This window comes from Oryzias latipes, chromosome 4 (assembly GCF_053564925.1).
Source record: "Oryzias latipes strain Hd-rR chromosome 4, Olatipes_Hd-rR_3.1".
Taxonomy (NCBI): domain Eukaryota; kingdom Metazoa; phylum Chordata; class Actinopteri; order Beloniformes; family Adrianichthyidae; genus Oryzias; species Oryzias latipes.
The window spans coordinates 21,391,464-21,411,284 of NC_136240.1; the positions used below are offsets into that span (position 1 = coordinate 21,391,464).

The 19,821-nt window shown below is 41.2% G+C and overlaps 4 long non-coding RNA genes across 8 annotated transcripts in view; 2 read left to right on the forward strand and 2 right to left on the reverse strand.

Annotated features, from left to right (window-relative positions):
• Nucleotides 1–19,821, reverse strand: part of LOC101162358 (uncharacterized) — a 176,778-nt gene that overhangs the window by 72,232 nt on the left and 84,725 nt on the right. The window contains exon 1 of one of the 5 annotated variants that reach the window (XR_013655572.1): nt 15,073–15,862. The exons of 3 other annotated variants lie outside the window; for them this stretch is intronic. This is a non-coding gene — a long non-coding RNA (uncharacterized LOC101162358). Of the gene's footprint in view, nt 1–15,072; nt 15,863–19,821 lie in introns of those variants that run through there. One more of the 5 variants, XR_002289995.3, reaches the window with a different exon arrangement.
• Nucleotides 1–19,821, forward strand: part of LOC144991898 (uncharacterized) — a 96,589-nt gene that overhangs the window by 31,672 nt on the left and 45,096 nt on the right. The gene's annotated exons all lie outside the window — the stretch shown is intronic.
• On the forward strand, nt 1,438–7,021 carry LOC111947369 (uncharacterized). The gene is made up of 2 exons (XR_013655574.1): nt 1,438–2,387; nt 4,163–7,021. It is a non-coding gene; the product is annotated as an uncharacterized LOC111947369 (long non-coding RNA).
• LOC111947370 (uncharacterized) lies at nt 6,958–10,395 on the reverse strand. The gene is made up of 3 exons (XR_013655573.1): nt 10,142–10,395; nt 7,975–8,899; nt 6,958–7,871 (listed from the first exon to the last, which is right to left on the reverse strand). It is a non-coding gene; the product is annotated as an uncharacterized LOC111947370 (long non-coding RNA).

Sequence of the window (19,821 nt, forward strand, 5' to 3'; positions counted from 1 at the left end):
TAGGTTCTTCATAGTAGCCACCTTTTGCTTTGATTACTGCTTTGGACACTCTTGGCATTCTCTAGATGAGCTTCTAGAAGTAGTCACCTGAAATGGTCTTCCAACAGTCTTTCAAGGAGTTACCAGTGATGCTTAGCACTTGTTGGCCCTCTTGCCTTCACTCTCTGGTCCAGCTCACCCCAAACCATCTCGATTGGGTTCAGGTCTGGTGACTGTGGAGGCCAAGTTATCTGTTGAAAAATAAATGATGGTCCAACTAAACGCAAACCGGATGGAATAGCATGCCTCTGCAAGATGCTGTGGTAGCCATGCTGGTTCAGTATGCCTTCAATTCTGAATAAATCCCCAACATTGTCACCAGAAAAGCACCCCCACACCATCACACCTCCTCCTCCATGCTTCACGGTGGGAACCAGGCATGTAGAGTCCATCCGTTCACCTTTTCTGCGTCGCACAAAGACACGGTGGTTGGAACAAAAATCTCAAATTTGGACTCATCAGACCAAAGCCAAGATTTCCACCGGTCCATTCCTTGTGTTCTTTAGCCCAAACAAGTCTCTTCTGCTTGTTAACTTTCTTTAGCAGTGGTTTCCTAGCAGATATTATACCATGAAGGCCTGATTCACAGTCTCCTTTTAACAGTTGTTGTAGAGATGTGTCTGCTGCTAGACATCTGTGTGCTATTGACCTGCTCTCTAATCTGAGCTGCTGTTAACCTGGGATTTCTGAGACTGGTGACTCGGATGAACTTATCCTCCGCAGCAGAGGTGACACTTGGTCTTCCTTTCCTGGGGCGGTCTGCATGTGAGCCAGTTTCTTTGTAGCGCTTGATGGTTTTTGTGACTGCACTTGGGGACACTTTCAAAGTTTTCCCAATTTTTCGGACTGACTCACCTTCATTTTTTAAAGTAATGATGGCCACTCATTTTTCTGTACTTAGCTGCTTCTTTCTTGCCATAATACAAATTCTAACAGTCTATTCAGTAAGACTATCAGCTGTGTATCCACCTGATTTCTGCACAACACAACTGATGGTCCCAAACCAATTTATAAGGCAAGAAATCACACTTATTAAACCTGACAGGGCACACCTGGGAAGTGAAAAACATGTCAGGCGACCCCGCCTTACTCCAAATGTCATCAGCACTTTAGGAATATCAAGCTACCGTAGCCGGACCTTTGGGGAATAAATTGCTATGAATCAGCTGCTCTTGAAATTCAAAACAATTTTATTTTAGAAATTTGTAATGGAAACAACAGAATAATTAATACTCTGTATTTTTATTGTTGCATTAACTAACTCTTGGGATTTCTCGCCAGTGGGTACAATAATTATCAAACAAATTTGAGTAAAATATGAAAATATGGAAAATATGAACAACACCAAATGCAAGAAAAAAAAGTCCACACTCAATCCATACCAGAGAACAGGATTAAGGAAGTTTCCTGGTATGAATGTGCCCTTTAATTAGAACATTTTCAAATAAAATAGTGACATCTTTGTTAAGTCATGTGATAAAATTTCACAAAGATGTCCAACATTTCAGCAACATTGCTTTGTCATGCAGAGAAGAAAACTTAAAAAATCATCACAGCTTTTTGAGACATTTTATAAACTTTCTTGTAAATTGTAGTTAATCAACCAGTTATCTGGCTTAGACCTAAAAAGAAAAGTGGATTTTTTTTTTTTTTTTTACTTGTCCTGTCCAACAGCTGGGCAGGCAAATGAGAGCTGACGGCCTCTTGTGTTGGACACATTTTACTTTAACAACAGGGGTTATTGATCTTCAGACAAACCAAAGGTATGTCTGAATAAACCGCTTTTGTAATTGAGGCCAAACTTTATTAATTTCAATCATGTTTGAAAATCTTTAGTGTTGGACCGGACGGAAAAGGAAAGAAGGGAAGAAGAGAGAGGGATGTTAGAGAGAGGGGGGGGGGGGTAAGAGGGTGATAATAGGAGGGGGGGGGTAAGACCATGAAGCAGCATACAGCAACAAGTTTACTGGTTGTTTATCATTACGGTAAGGTTCAAATGTAGTACAAAAAGGGCGGGGTACGGAAGCTCTGAGCTGCCACTGCGAAAAATATTTTTTGGAACAGCTTCTCGTAATAACGAGAAAGTATCTCGTTATAACGTGATACGTTTCTCGTAATAACGAGAAACTTATCTCGTTATTACGAGAAACCTATCACGTTATAACGACATACTTTCTCGTAATAACGACATAGTTGTTTACAGTAAAACGTCATCTTCTCGCGGGACATTTCATTCTCGTCTTGATGACCTGTGGGAAAAGATGGAGAATCAGCGGGAGCCTCTTTATTCCTTTTTAAGGGATAGAAATGTGTCAGAGGACAGAATTTCCACCATGAGGAATGACAAAGTAAGTTATACTTATGAAAAACATAGTTTACGTGAGTTTCATATCGATTTAATTTATTTTTTTGTTACTGAATGAGCCTGCCGTGTACTGCGTAGACCTGAGACCAAGACCTCGTTAACTTAGGTATTGTAGTAGCTGCAAGGAAGCTCCTTAGGCGGGCGGTTGTCAAACAGCTCTTTATTAATGTTTCTGTATCTCAGAACGGTTACAGCACGAACCAACAGGCACAGCGAGCTTCTTCTAACTCCAGCGACAACGTTCACCGAACGCACACGCACACACACCCACAGGTAGACCCCGCCCCCTCTCTCCCACCAGTCATCAGCCCACCGCTGATTGACACACACTGTGGTCTAGCATCTTGCAGAAAGAGGGGGGCGCCGGCCACCTGCAGCTCTGTCCAAACTCTGGGTCGTCACAGTATGTAATGTTTTAGAGTTGCAGGGTATAACTCTCTTCAGTATGAACGTGCTGTGTTAACGTCTTTTATTAACATAACTGGTAGCAATCGCTTTTAACAGAAGGCTTCGTGCTTCGTTCATATCCCATAATGCATTATTCTTATTGTCAATACATCTTTACCGTAACGGAGATGCATTCGAGTGCAGTAGGATAAACGTGTATCAAAATATTACAAAGTACACCTCGATTAATGCTGTTATCCTAAGCTAATCATAGCGTATACTTTTATCCTGCAGAAATGACGAGTTGAGCATGATTATTTACAATTTATTAGGTGTCAACATCAAGCAGTTAATGTAGAACTTTATGTGATAGCATTCATGAGCAAGTGAGTGAAAACTATTTTATTATTGGCTTCATCATGACATAAGAAGCCATGCCAACTAGTTATGTTTGATATTATGTGTAAAAACCACAACTGGAGCAAAAGCGCGTCCTGGTGGTGTGATGTAAAGCCCTGCGCGGGACTATTTTCTTCATCCCGCTCCCGCCCGCGTCCGCTGAATTTCTGACCAATCCCGCCCGCTCCCGCAACGTATGCGTTACACTCCCGCCCACACCCGCAATATTTATGTCCACTCCCGCCCGCACCCGCAAAACTCATAGAATTTAGTCCCGCACAGTAATAGAGATGCATTGATTTTGTATCGTCTCCCGTCCCGCAGGAAAAAAAACACGTATTTGTATTGATATTATTAAAGAGATTCATGTTCCTCCTCCAGCCTCATCTTTTCATGCATTCCTCTTTTGTGTAATTTGCAACTTAAATATTAAATATATTTTCACAAATCCCGTTCAGTTAAAAGTGTGCGTGTGTGCGCGCGCAGACAGACGGCCTGAAGCGCGCTCTTAGTAAGAGCCGGGGCGGGGCGCACCCCCAACAACAGGTTAGATGACAGAGGCCATTGGGCGTCTCTACCTGGTGCCTTCACGGAGCTTCAGTACATTAGACTCTAACAGCTGCTCAGCCTAACGTAGTCCGCTAATATATATTCATGAGATATTCATGGCAGCACTGATCCCGCGGGTTTTTTTTCTGCCGCCCGCTCCCGCCCGCAGCACAATTCAAACCGCCCAATCCCGCGAGATTTGGGTTGGGTCCCGCGGGACCCGGCGGGACCCAATCCCAATGCAGCCCTCTAGTGTGATGCACGTAGTGTAGCTCCAGATAGTCACAAACTGTCTTGATGCTTCTTGATGAATATGTTGCGTATACAATCCTACTGTTTTTTAAGGTACAGTAAACCACTGTTTAGTCCAGTTTAAAACAATTACTTTTACCATGAATAACTAATAATAATTTTTTTCTGTAGATTGACATATCAGTTATTGGAAGCATGGATGATGACAGCTTGGCCACCTACGTTCCAATCTACGGTGACAGGATTGCCACACGAAGGTTTTGCTCTGAATATAAAAAGAAAGGTGAGAGAGATGCACAACGCCAGTCATTGCTTCAAAAACTAAAAAGAAAGATGGGATTTGACACACAACCAGAAGGCCCTGACCATGGAGAACATGATACAACTCAAACACATCCAAGGGCATATTTGAAGAACAACAAGCTGGCTGTGAGAAAGACCAGAAAGGTTGAGTTAGGATGGATACACGAAGGAAAGCAGCTACGCAAGAAAAATGGAGGTGGAACAAGGAGAATAGATTTGCCAAAGGAAGCAAAAAAGGCTGACATTTTAAGCATTGCAAAGGAACTATTTTTTCCAAATGGAAGATCTAAAAAGGGACAACTGGAGGATTTTACTTTTGATATTTTAGATTACCAAGAGGATGCAGTATTAGATGAAAACACCACAGTAGGAGAACTTTATTCCCTGCTAAAAATGGGAACGTTAAGATTTTATCTTTGCACAAGAGAACGGAAGGAATCAAGAATCCCAGAAATCAGTATTCCAGATGACCGCATGGACCACGATGAGCCAGAGGATGAAAACAGCTCCTCATATTCATCTAACTTCTCAGAGGTCCTGATAGGTCCTCACACTGGTGAACCTCTGGCATGGCAACTGGAAGACACTCTGCCCATTTCATCAAGTGATGAAGGGGAATCTGTGAGTCTTAATCTTACTTCAGCCACCCTGAACTTAAGTTCTGTGAACCAGTTTGTCTCAAACAACTCTGCACCAACGATAGCTACCTCCACTGAAGAGCCTGAACCTGCTCTTATGCTCCCACCATCTGCTGTGTCTATTTTGTCAAGTTATGAAGGAGACTCGGCAGTTCTTCTTATTCCTTCTTCTGCCCTTGAGCTGGCAAGTCAAAGCAATATCACAACCAGTGATGTGCCATCTACATCCAGTGTTACTGAGCAGCCTGCATCTACCTCTGTGTCCCACATACCTAGTATGACTTCATCAGATAATGAAGCACACAGTAATACTGAGCTGTCCGGATATGACACGATTAATGTTAACATTAAACTTCATAGGACAATGCTTATGGATGAACTGATAACACAGTTCAAAGATCCCAGCTTGCTCACCTGTCCTTTAAAATTTAGTTTTATCGATGAAATAGGAGCAGATGCAGATGGAGTTTCTAGAGATGTCTATTCTGCTTTCTGGACAGAGTTTTTAGACAGTGCTGCTGAAGGGCAAGACATGAGAGTTCCATTACTTTCCCCAAAGTGGCAGGAGGAAGAATGGAAATCTGTTGGACGGATCCTTGTAAAGGGGTTCCTAGACCATGGCTATTTCCCAAGCCGCCTTGCACCAGCTTTCACAGTGGCGCTGGTTTTTGGTGAGCACTTGGTGTCACCTGACTTGCTATTTGAGTCACTCCTCTTTTACATCAGTCCAGAAGAGAGAGATCTTGTGAACAAGGCTTTGCTGGAGGATCTTCTTGGTGAAGAGCATGAGGAACTGCTTGATTTATTAGATCGTGTGGGTGCTAAATTTATCCCAACAAGAGAAAACTTGAAAGCTGTGCTTTTAAATGTTGCACATAAGCTGATCATTCAACAGCCAAAATATGCTCTTGATAAAATGTCAGAAGTTGCAAGAACAACATTTGCACATGTCTTCAAGAGCCAACTAAAAATTCAAGAAATGTATGAAAACATGAAACCTACAGCAAGAAAGGTTCTGAAATTATTAGATGCTAATCCTACTACACAAGCTGAGAGCCAGAGTCTGAGGTACTTACAGCAGTACATCAGAGGACTGGATCAGGCAGGTCTCAGAAGGTTTCTGCGATTTACAACTGGCTCAGATGTGCTTTGTGTTACTAAAATCGAAGTTCTCTTCACACCCTTAGATGGAGTAGCACGGCGGCTAGTAGCACATACATGTGGTCCAGTTCTGGAGCTACCTTGGACATACTTGTCCTTCCCAGAGCTGCGTGTGGAGCTCGACAATATACTGAGCAGCAACAGCTGCTATGTTATGAACATTGCGTAATATTAAAAATAAGGTGCCTGTTGAAATCTTTTTTTAATGTTGAAATGTTTCACAGAAATAACAGAAATGTGCACAAATAAATCTAAAGTGTTTTGGTAACGTTTTGGTTATTACTATGTAACATATTCCAAAAGAAGTTTTTTTTATTTGAAGTAAGAATAGAGACAATATCAGGAGAATTTACAAATGCGATGTACCACTGTAAAATTCATATTCAACAGTTTTTGTTATTGATGCCAATGGAAAAGAATCACTTATTGAGAAGGAAGACTGGTTAAAAGAATACTGTGAAAGACGAGCATTTGAGGTAACATTAACACTGTTCATAAAAAGATTTCCAAGTTAAGCAGGTTAAGCTTGAAGAATGCATCTACATATCTTTTTTTCTTTTTACAGGGCAGTATTATATGTTATATTCCTTTCTGGTTTGATGTGCATTAAGCACAATGATGTCCTGGTTCACAACAAAAGTATTTATTTTTGTACTCGTTTTTAATGTATGTGAAGTTTCTCATGTTCACTTTAGAGATTTGGTTTTTCAGATTTAAAACATATCTGCTCTACAGTTTTGCACTTTGATGGAGAGAACCTCCTCCCAATAGGACATTTTAGAGCACTTGTTAAATGAACATTTTGTTTACCATGTCAAAGCACATGTAGCAACATTTCTGAATGTTATGAGGAAAAGAACAAAATTGTTGGTTTGATCACCCAAATTGTTTATTTTGTGATGATTAAAACATTACACATTCAACATAATGAGTCCTTGATTTTTCAACTTTTTATCATAGCTGCATTTCCAGATTAGTTGTCAGTTTAAAACTGACCTCAGTCACCAGGTACAGAGAACTTTAAGGATAGTTGTTGTGTTAGACATAATGAAAAGTATATTTTATGTATTTACTGAGGTGGGGTGTGGTTTATAAATTGGACCAAATTTGAATAGGTTGTGTACTGTATTATAGATTTAACATTTTTAATGACATTTTCTAAATTGTTCTCCAACATGTACACTTAAATGTATATTATGTACAATTTACATATCTAAATATCTTACACATTTATGAGAAAACTGAGTAAACCTAGATCCATATCTTACTAACATTCCACTACTCTTATGTCATAGCATTTTTTCAGTCATACACAACAGCAAAAAGTTTCAAGTTCTGTAAACAAAATATATGAAGGTGCATGAAAGGACAATATGACACCAATTATGAGTACGCAGAAGTTGATTGTAAAGAAAGCAGGAAACTGTTGATTTGAACCAGTGTTACACGTCTGACAGGTTTGAACGTATGGAAGCTCTTAAAAATAGATACAGTTCAATTGCTTCATTTGGTGTGGTCGGTGCATGAAGACAGTTTTCTGCCATCAGGAGGCAGGATAGTGAGAAGACGGTTTCATCACATGTGTCTGGTCCCCTCTGAAGACAATGTGCTTTGCAAGTTGCCACTGCTTGCTCGGAAACTTGCTTCAAATAATCTTGTCCACCAAAAAGCTGCGGGAGGGTATACATCATGCATGGTCGGCCACTTGGAGCAATCGCATTTCTGCTCTGACGAATGATGTGAGTGTTCCATAAATGAACAACATTTTGAAGCTCTTCCTGAAAGGGAAGCAAAAAAAAACATGTTTATACATTACATATTCCTTATTTAAAAGCATATCCTTATCATATATTATTTTCTCTCTCAAATACATGTACACACCTCAATGATCTTCAAACAGGTGAAAAGAATCAGCTGCTTGTCCAAGAAGTCCCCAGTGAAATCATCTGAATCCTTCAGTTTTTGAAAAACGTTAATCCAGTACTGTGCATGGTGTTTCCTTAAGAAAGCCCACCAGCTCTCTATTCGCTGATTGTGGGTGCTGGATCCTAAAATGAAGCAATTTCTGGCAAAGCTGTCATCATTATCAAGGCGTAAAATTCTTTGAATGTCTTCCATTGTACCGTTCTCTGTCCCCATGTCTGTACGGACTCTGGCTGCAGTACCACCTCTTTTCTCAACTTCTGAAATGAAATATCCAGCAATAATTTTAGGATTACTGTTTGTAGAGTATGCATGAAGCCAGATAACCATTCTGGAAAACCCATCCACAGCCCCATTCAGACAAATTCCATATGGTTTCAGTTTATCATAAGAGTCCACATGCCAAATAAAGTTTGGTCCAGGATTACAATACAGTCGACGACGGAGACGATTACGTTGTCTCAACTCAACACCTCTGGGATCCAGAATTTTGATTAACTGTCTCACTGTGTTCTGGGTGACAACAAATCCCTCCTGTATACATCTAAGATGTTGCAGTTTGTATCCATTAAATTGACCATAAGTCTGCAGTTGTCCAATAAGAAATAATGCAATGTCAAGAACGTCACTTTGGTTTTTTCTTCTGTGAAGTCTCAGTGTTGACAAGATTCTTCGAAGAGTCCGAAGGCTGATTATTATTCTATCAACAGCGCTGAGTGAAAGCAGTATTTCTCTATGGTTTAACCCCATTGAAAAGTACACTTTAATTAGAGAATGCAAATGTCCTCTATCTGCATCCATGAAGGAAGTCAGTCAGTAGGTTTTCTTAATCCTCTCAAAATCTTCAGGTAGTGTTTCTTCGTCCAGCCTCAGAGATGTCGATCTGTAAAAACAACAAAATTATTGGTGCTATGTTTTTTTCTTTTTAAATAACAGTTTAAATAAGTGATTTTACTGAACTTTTCTACACGTTAAGCTTCACACAAAGTTTGCCTTTGTTTTTGAAAGAAATGTCAGAAGTTCAAGTCTTCAAAATTTAAAGTTGCTTGAAAATAGGCACTGTGAATTTTAAGAGTTTAAATATTAATTCAAATAAGTATGCATTCCAAAACGTAAAATAGAACCTTGTTTTCTCTGCATCTTTTGACGGATTATTGATACAGCCATCATCCTGTTCCTCTCCAGCGCGTCAAAAAAGCGCACGTATACGTGCATCACACCACCAGGACGCGCTTTTGCTCCAGTTGTGGTTTTTACACATAATATCAAACATAACTAGTTGGCATGGCTTCTTATGTCATGATGAAGCCAATAATAAAATAGTTTTCACTCACTTGCTCATGAATGCTATCAACATAAAGTTCTACATTAACTGCTTGATGTTGACACCTAATAAATTGTAAATAATCATGCTCAACTCGTCATTTCTGCAGGATAAAAGTATACGCTATGATTAGCTTAGGATAACAGCATTAATCGAGGTGTACTTTGTAATATTTTGATACACGTTTATCCTACTGCACTCGAATGCATCTCCGTTACGGTAAAGATGTATTGACAATAAGAATAATGCATTATGGGATATGAACGAAGCACGAAGCCTTCTGTTAAAAGCGATTGCTACCAGTTATGTTAATAAAAGACGTTAACACAGCACGTTCATACTGAAGAGAGTTATACCCTGCAACTCTAAAACATTACATACTGTGACGACCCAGAGTTTGGACAGAGCTGCAGGTGGCCGGCGCCCCCCTCTTTCTGCAAGATGCTAGACCACAGTGTGTGTCAATCAGCGGTGGGCTGATGACTGGTGGGAGAGAGGGGGCGGGGTCTACCTGTGGGTGTGTGTGCGTGTGCGTTCGGTGAACGTTGTCGCTGGAGTTAGAAGAAGCTCGCTGTGCCTGTTGGTTCGTGCTGTAACCGTTCTGAGATACAGAAACATTAATAAAGAGCTGTTTGACAACCGCCCGCCTAAGGAGCTTCCTTGCAGCTACTACAATACCTAAGTTAACGAGGTCTTGGTCTCAGGTCTACGCAGTACACGGCAGGCTCATTCAGTAACAAAAAAATAAATTAAATCGATATGAAACTCACGTAAACTATGTTTTTCATAAGTATAACTTACTTTGTCATTCCTCATGGTGGAAATTCTGTCCTCTGACACATTTCTATCCCTTAAAAAGGAATAAAGAGGCTCCCGCTGATTCTCCATCTTTTCCCACAGGTCATCAAGACGAGAATGAAATGTCCCGCGAGAAGATGACGTTTTACTGTAAACAACTATGTCGTTATTACGAGAAAGTATGTCGTTATAACGTGATAGGTTTCTCGTAATAACGAGATAAGTTTCTCGTTATTACGAGAAACGTATCACGTTATAACGAGATACTTTCTCGTTATTACGAGAAGCTGTTCCAAAAAATATTTTTCGCAGTGGCAGCTCAGAGCTTCCGTAGCGGGGCCTGTCCACACACACACTCAAATGTTATCAACACACCTGCTGGCTGAAAAAAAAAAGTCCACATGTCAACATGTACACAAAACAGATAGTGTTCACACACGCATACTTATGCCTTTAAACCAACTAGTGTGAAAATTTTCAGTCATTCAATCATGCAAACTATTAGTGCAAAGGTGAGCTAACACCTGTGCTCAGGTGACTGTTTATGTTTTTCTAAAATGGACGGTGGAATGTGAAAAGAAGGAAGGAGAGTGCCCAGCCATCCCCACACCAAGACCCCCACCGCATCAGCAGCGGCAGCCGGAACCCCCAACGCCACACGGCAGCAGGCAGGGAACAACCACCCCCCGGGCGACCCAGCCCGCCACCCAGGCCAGGGCCAGCAGGACCGCCGCGAGGCCCCCAGAGCCAGAGAGCAGGGAGGCACGGAGGGAAAGGGAGCGCCGCCCCGGCCCAACCAGGAGGGCAGCCCCCCCCAAGGGAGACCCGCCCCACACTCCAGGCAGCCACCCACCCAGCCCACAGTTGGTCCAGGGAGGAGCAAGGCCGGGGCCAGCCGCCACTGCCCAGGAGGGGAATGCCCCGGGGAGAAAGGGGGCCCACCAGGGGTGTTGTTAACTTGGCCCGACCAGGCCAAAAGTGGATTTCAAACAACTGAAAGATCATAATAAGGACATTATTTTGCTATGTTTACACCGCCCTCAGAATTTGCACCATTTGACATTTAACACCAATCCTTTTCCATCTGTAGGTGGCAGACATGTGCAGGTAAACAGTAGCAAAAGAAAAATCCTCTACCTGCTTATCCAATGTTAACGCTGAATGCCCTTTTAGCGCATCCCTGAATGCTCGTCAAAAGTTTCCCTCACAGGACAAATTTAAGGCATTTGACATATTAATGACATTTAAATTTGAAGAAACTTTTCTCGAAACAGAGAAACAATCCTAATAGATCAGTTATCACTCTTTAAGCATCAAAGTACACTTCATAAAACTGTTTAAAGGACTACATGGAAACAGTTTGTCCATAATATTTACAAATTCCCATCATGTTTGGCAACTAATAGAATTTACAACCCTAGATTGTGACTTTGTAGGTTTTGGCAGACCTGAACAAAGACACCAATTGTACCTTTTTATGAGACTGGATTATTAGTAGAACCAAGTATTTGTGATTGAATTTCAAAGACAATTTAAGAAACAGCAAAAAAATTGAATCAATAAGGATTAAAACATGTTTACTGAGCCCATCATTCAAATCCCTCCATCTAGATTACAGCTTTGCTTAACAGTATTGTCTTTAACATAACTTTCTATTCATTAAAACCAAATTATGGTAAGTCGATAAAAGTCTGAGCTGTGCTTGTTGTGAAGGCTGGTCATTGGTGAACCAAGCAGAGCTGATTATAGTGGATTTACAGCCTGTTGCGTTTGATCAAAGTCCAACTGATATCAGCCTCGCAGACCAGCTAAGCTCTTAGAGCCAAATCCATAATAATACCGCCACAACACGGACAACAAAGGCACAGCCAACGCAAGTAAATAAACGTAGGCAGAAAATAACATTTGGGGACCCTCCCAGCTGAGTAAAAGAACACTGCTGAATACAAACTGCTGTAATTGGTCTGAAAATTAGACTGATAGAAGACAGGAGCTGGACAGTAAATCCATTTAGCTCATATATTTGCTACTGATGCTTTTGAAGAAAAGTGTTCTCTGGGTTTGATGTTGTCTCACAAAGGTTAGTGTCACAAAGAGTTATAGATTGATAAAGTTATTCCATTTTATTTTCTATTGATTTCTTAACAAGAAAGAAAAAAATCATCCCAGCGGTTTTTAAACCAAGGCTGTTTTAACCATGCCATGGGTTTTATCTGGAATTTTAAGCGAGAGGGTCCAGTTGCTGAGTTTACCATTTGAAGTTTTTTTTTTGAATCTGTTCTCAACTTTTGATCCACGATTCATCTAATTTATTTAAAAAAATAATAATAATATTTGTCGGTCTGTACATAAAGTACTAATGAGTACAGTCTTAATGTACTTTAAAAACTGAGGTGACGCTTGCTCAACATGCACACCTCTCTTCTTCAGGACTGAGAAAAGTTTTCACTTTCAGCCTCTTTGGCTTTCAGGAGTATCACCCTCTTTTTCTCCGCCCCTCAGCTATCCCTCCATCATGTCTTAATGTGCTTGATAAAACATCAGGCGTTCGAGGAAAAGCACACTGCAAATGCTGTGCTTTTTTGTGCGTATGGGGGCAAAATAGGCATCACCTAAAGGATGAGTCCTCTCTGTCTGTCCAAGTGTGTCCGTCCAATATCAGCATTAAGTAGCCGTCCGGTTTCTTTTCAAAGTCAGCCACTTTCGGTGGGCCGCTGCATCTCAAGCCTTTTGTGCCTCCTCAATCTCCACATTTCTCTACCCCCGCCTCCAAGTCTGCCTGAGTGTTTGTAATGGCCTAGACGCGGTTCTGTTGGGGCGGGGGGGTATGAAGGAAGTAAGAGGAATGGAGGAGGAAAAAGAAATGAAGCAGGAGGAAATGGGGGGTGGAGGGACAATAGGAGGAGAGAGGGAAGTGATAGAGAAAGTGGTGGCAAAGGAGAGAACGGAGACACTGCGGAGAGATGCCCAGGGGTAAAGGAGGCCAGGTCTTTAGGAGGAAGCCAGGCGGCACTAAGCATCTCTGTTGCTGCTCAGTCAGGCCTGCTTTCACCCCAGGCAATGAAAATCTTCCCCCCTCCACTGGACCACATCCTGCTCTGACCACAGAGCCCTCCTTTTCTCTGGTGTCCACTTCATCCTCTCATTCCTCCTCACACTCTGCTACATCCTCTTTTGTGGGTTTGCTGCTCCTCACAGGGGCATCTTTTTGCAGCTATAAATCCTGGTGTGTTTTGTCTTATATGACATGATGATGAGTGCCATCATCATCTGGAGAAATTACTTATAACAGCCCTTTTTAGTTGAAGTCCTGTAGTTTTTCTTTTTCTTTAATCAGGTTGCACTCTAAAAATAAACATTTTAGTTTGTTTTTTTTGGATGTTTTTAATGGATATGTCTAAAACATTCTAAAAATATAAATTGTATTCTAAATTATTTGACTTTTTAGAGTTTATGACGATTCAACTGAATTTTTTTTATTCAGAGCAATATTTATAATGTCCTGAATATATTTGATTTATAAAATGTACTTCTAATTTTAACTTTTAGTTCTCAGCCTTATTTTCAGAAACTTCAATATAAGCATAAAAATAAGGCGCAACAAAAAAAAATATTTTGCAAAACTGACTGGCTCTTTTACATCTTATAGTTAAAAATGTTTAATAATGAGAAAAACTTTAATATAGATACTTTGTGAAATTTACATCTATTAAATTAATCACTGGCTTAGAACTTACTTTTTTTCTGTTTAGGTTGTTGTCACCTTTAGGCTTCCAATGGTTCTTTCAAAAATACACTCTCAAACTCTCAGGCAGTGGCCTCTGGACTAATTGCTAGATTGGAGCAGATTTTCTAGTTCAGTTCAGGGCTGTAATTGTGAAGAGAGCTGGAAAGAATGACAGGGCTTCAAGCTGAGAGGACAAATCACCGGGGGCCACCGATTAGACTGGAATGATGTTCCCACGTCTGTTTCTGTGTGTGTGTTTTGAGGGTGAGGGGGTTAAGCCAACCGCTTCTCAGTTCCAGGTTTCCGCGGCGCTGACCTTGCACTTGCATACACGCGCGCAAACCCTGTTGACCCTGAAGACGACAGTGCCTCACACAAGCATGAAAACACTGTCAGAGATGATTCCAAATAAAACAATGTGGGAACTGCAGAGATGAAATGTCATCTAATCATATTTCTCCCTAAAAAGAAGCTAAAATGCATGAAATATAGAAACCCCATATCCTCATCTTATAATCAGAAAATATGGAACAAATTCTGAAGTTGTTATTTTGTAAACTTGAATTATTTTTGTTTTTTTTAACTCAAAAAACCACACATACCATACACAAAGAAGTATACATGTAACTTCACTCCACAATAATGAAATTCATTTAGATTAATGCAAAAAAAAAAACATGTCAAGGAAATGCCTGTCAAAGCGGCTTTATCAACAATTCATTTCAGCAGCACAAACTAAGATCAAAGAACGTTTGTAAGAGGCCCATCCTGGTAAAATGTTGTCACCTGAATCAGCCTATATGAAGTGAGATCCAGTTTGTCTGCAGCCCACTGCTTCCAGTCAAGAAACTTTGTAACAGCAACACTATGCTCCACATTCAGAAAAGACAAACCAGGCAAAGGAAAGCTAAAGGTTGCAAGGATGCTTGTTTTAAGGATAACATCAGTGTCACACTCAGTTTTACACACAGAGACACTAATCAAAATGCATGTTGCCTCCAAATAACCCTGGATGAGAGCACCAGCACCTGTATAGCAGGCCTACTCTTGAATAGCATCACTGATTTACTCTGCATCTGCATTCAGACACCATTCCCTTCCTTTTTTATATTTACTGTACCTTTAATAAGCAGCTAAAACATTTTATAACTTCATCACACGGATATAAAAAAAACAGACAGTTATTGACCCATTTAGGTCAGCTTACCTTAACATGATGTCACTGCTCTCATTATGACAAGGGAAGTGGTCCTGTTGCCTGATTGGATGCCAGCATCTGTCCAAACCAGCTTTACATCCACAGAGTGGTGTAAAGCTGGTCCATTAGCATACACTCCAATCTTATTTGCTAAAAACATTTTTCTCCATTTAAACATCTGCAGCTTTCCTTAATTCCTTTTACACCCATCTTGCCTTCTATTGTCCCCATCATCCCAATCTTTGAAGTATCCCAGCATTTCCATCATCACTGTGGAATTGTTCTCTGCCTCCATCAGCTCCACGTCTTTCTTCATAAGTACATTCCTTCCTAACTTTTGATGTGAAACTTTCTTCCTCCAGTTTCATCTGGCCTGCCGTCTTCCTTGTCCCCCTTCAGCCTTGGAGGTTCTATCCGGCCTCAGCTCTTCCTCTCCCTGCCTCTTCTCCAGCCTGCTTTCCCCTCTCCTCTGCCTCCCTCAGCCCCAGCCTTCTGCTCAGTGTTCAAGGGGAGAGCCAGCTAGGAATGCTGTGGCTCTAGACGTTTTGTCCAAGCCCTAGGTCTCTTTCACTGAGGCAAGATTAGTTCATACAAAAACTCAACAATACACCACTGAAAGCCATTGTTGATATTCAACATTTTTCACATAGCGGAGCAGAATAGACAATGTGGCAGCTGGGAAAGCCCGAAGCGGACTCGCAGGGTTGATGGCTGATGGTATCTCAGCTGAGCAAGGCCTTAATCCTTTTCATACACACAGACACACACTCACCCACACACACAAATGTATACACACACTCAACAGCCTGGAGACAGCAAAATCAATACTCCTTGCAGCGTCTTCGTGTGTGAATCTGTGGGAGGATGAATAGCAAGAAAAAGAAAGTGGCACTGTTTATGCACACACGTGTGTATATACGTGTGTGTGGTGCCACACTGTCTTTGCACAGTAAATGTCTTAGATCTGAGGGACTAGATATATCTTTTTGTATGAACTAAAGACGGGCTTCATGTTTCATTACAGATTTTTAGAAACTCCTTGACTGAGTATCAGGCTGCTGTAAAAAATTCCAAGACCCAGTTTATGTCAAATGTTGTGTCTGAGAACATCAGCAAGCCTAAGGTCCTTTTTAATTCTTTAAAGTCTCTTTTAAGTCCTGGTAATTTATCCTGTCTGACTCCTTCTGTTTTACTTTGTGAACAGTTCTTAACATTTTTTTATTGACAAAGTCAGTGCTGTCAGGTTTTTACCCTCTCCTTGTACCCCTGACCCCTCTGTTTTAACGCCCCCACCTGCTATTTTTGACCAGTTTGAGCCTGTCACTGTCTCCCAGATCTCTGAGATAGTTCAACACCTGAGGCCTTCCTCCTGCCCAGGTGACTGCATTCCCCCCAGACTCCTGAAGGAGGTCTTTGATACCATTGGCCCCTGGATAGTTGGTCTCCTTAACTCCTCTCTTGTCTCGGGGTGTGTGCCAGCTGCTTTTAAACATGCTGTTGTGCACCCCCTTTTGAAAAGGCACAACTTGGATCCCAATGTTCTATCAAACTTTAGGCCGATCTCCAAGTTGCCTTTTCTTTCAAAAATTTTAGAGAAGGTGGTTTATCTACAACTGCAGGAGCATCTAACAAATTATGATATCTTCGAGAAGTTTCAGTCAGGTTTTAAATCCTGCCACAGCACTGAAACGGCTCTCCTCAGGGTGTGTAACGACCTGCTTCTAGCTGCTGATTCTGGGGCCTCCACTGTTTTAATTCTTTTAGATCTCTCTGCTGCTTTCGACACAGTGGATCACAGTGTTTTATTATCCCGACTGGAGCACTCTGTCGGTGTGAAGGGCACAGCACTCAGTTGGTTCAGTTCATATTTATGTGGCAGGAGTTTTTTCTGTCCAACTAGGACAGTGCTCTTCTTCAGAGGCTCCGCTCAAATATGGTGTACCCCAGGGCTCAGTTTTAGGCCCACTTTTATTCTCACTTTATCTGCTGCCACTGGGGTCCATTTTTAGGAAATATAACGTGTCATTCCACTGCTACGCCGATGACATCCAGATCTATCTTCCCCTAAAATCTGGAGGAGCGGATGTTCTCGACAGATTGCAGAACTGCTTAGCAGACATCAAGTCTTGGATGGAGCTTAACTTCCTCTGTCTAAATGAAAACAAGACAGAGGTGTTTGTCTTTGGAAAGACTGACCTGCTGACAGGCTGCTGTAGTGCTGTTGGCCCCCTGGACCCTTCAGATGCTCCATTCATTAGAGATCTTGGGGTAAACCTTGACAGACATTTTAAATTTGACAGGCAGGTCAGTGTTGTAGTCCAGTCTAGTTTTTATCACTTGAGGCTAATTAGCAAAGTCAAGCCATATCTTCCTCCTCACGCTTTGCAACAAGTGATTCATGCTTTGATCTTTTCCAGACTGGACTACTGTAACTCTCTGTACAGTGGTATAGATCAGTCTCTGCTCCGCCGCCTCCAGCTGGTTCAAAATTCAGCGGCCCGCCTGTTAACGGGGACCAGACGATGTGAGCATATAACACCGATATTACGCTCACTTCATTGGCTGCCTGTGTCTTTTAGAATTACTTTTAAGATTTTGCTTTTGGTTTTTAAATGTCTGAATGGTCTGGCACCTCAGTATCTTTCTGAGCTTCTGCATGTTTATCGTCCTTGTCGAGGCCTTAGGTCTGAAGATCAAATGCTTTTAGCGGTTCCCAGGACTCGGCTTGTGACTCGGGGAGACAGAGCCTTTTCAGTTGCAGGTCCTAAACTCTGGAATGCTCTCCCTTTTTCTGTGAGGTCTGCCAGAACTGTCAGTAATTTTAAAACTCTTTTAAAAACACATCTTTTTACTCAGGCTTTTAACTCCAGTGAGCATATCTAGTGGGCCAGCTTGTTCATTGTTCATTTTATTAATCTTATTCTTTTATTGTTTTATTGCTTTTATTGTTCAATTGATTTTATTGTTTTATTCCTATTGTTTCTTTATTGCATCGTATTGTTTGTGATTTTAGTTGATTTTATGTTAAGCACTTTGGTTGCCTTGGCTTTTATAAGTGCTATACAAATAATAAATTGATTGATTGATTGATAAAGACATCTGAATGTTCTGTTGTACCAGAATTGCTAAATGTAACACAAAAGATTTCTATACTCCATACTGAAGCAGTATTTTTAGGATATTTATTGGTAGCATACTTTCTCCCTAAAATGTTCCTTTTTAAAAAAAAAAAAGTATTTAATGCTAAAAGATTTATCATCACTATATGTGCAGCCATTTTTTTATTTGGAGTCAAAGGCACAGCAACAAATTATATTAACCCATGTCACAACATGCTATACAGGTACATCTAAAAAAAAAGTGGACTTTGTTTTGTTCTTTATATTGGTTGTCAAGTTTAAAAAACTGAGGGCTGCACTTTATACACAATCAATACATATAGGCTGAAATGTTCTAAGCATTTTTTGTGTATGTTTTATGAAAAGTAGAATATTCTGAGAAATATTCTGAAAAAAATCCAAAATTGTGTCACATCCTGATTGGCTAATAAACCCAGAACACATGCAAATGTTCCCCGAGCCTTTCAGAAGTGGGTACTGAGGGCCACATTCTTGCCTGTTTTCCAATATACCCCATTCCTGGCATGTTCTAATTGGCTGGACACACCTGAACCAGGGCTGTAATTCCCTGCCCCTGCATATGTCTCTCAGTCTGGGTCAGTATGCACTCCTGAGAAAGGCTGCTGACTTGACAGATCTCCACTGACACTATTCACAAAAAGTAATTTCTAAACTAGCTTGTTGATGACAGAGTGCTGTATGCAAGCATTTTATTAGAAAATTGGGTGGACAGAAAAAGTGTGGTAGGAAAAGGTGCACCTATAACAGGGATACCTGCAGTCCGAGAGCACTATCAAGTGAAATCCTTTCAAGAATTCAAAAAGTTCCATTACAAGGAGTCGGTATGTAGAAAGCCACAACAAACTCTGTCTCTTTCGGCTTTTCCCATCAGGGGTCGCCACAGCGAAACAACCTCTCCTTTGAGGACGAGAAGCATGGTTAACTTGGCAATGTTTTACGCCGGATGCCCTTCCTGACACAACCCTCTCAATTTATCTGGGCTTGGACCGGCACAGAAGCAGAGAAGGGAATAGGGAGCAGCCTGGATTCAAACCCTGGTTTCACAGACGGAAGGCGCCGCAAACCAGCACGAGCTAAACTGGCTCCCAGTAAGCCACAACAAACAATCAGACAAAAACACTACACATGGGTTACAAACGCTGCATTTTCTCTTTCAAGCCAGTTCAGTCAGACACTATGTCAGAAGAGGTTTACCCAGGCTAGGGAGAAAAAGAACTAGACAATAGCTTAGTGGTTCAAAGTTCTTTTTTCAGATGAAAGTACATTTGTATTTCATTGGACTCTGGAGTCTGGGACAAGGAGCAAGGAGCAGCAGGAAGGGGAGAAAGGAGTGCTGGAAAACAGGCTGGGTGGTAGATCTCAAGGACCATGGTGGGGAGATGTTGAAGATGTGAAGTTCAGTCTTTGTTTCCCGTCACTTTCTTTTTTTTTTTCCAACAGCTGGGCAAACAGATGAGAGCTGAAGGCCTCTTGTGTTGGGCATGTTACTTTAGCAACAGGGGTTATGAATCTCCTGACAAACCAAAGGTATGACTGAATAAACCCCTTTTGTAATCGAGGCCAAACGTTATTCATTTTAATCATATTTGAAAACCTTTTGTGTTGGACCGGACAGAAA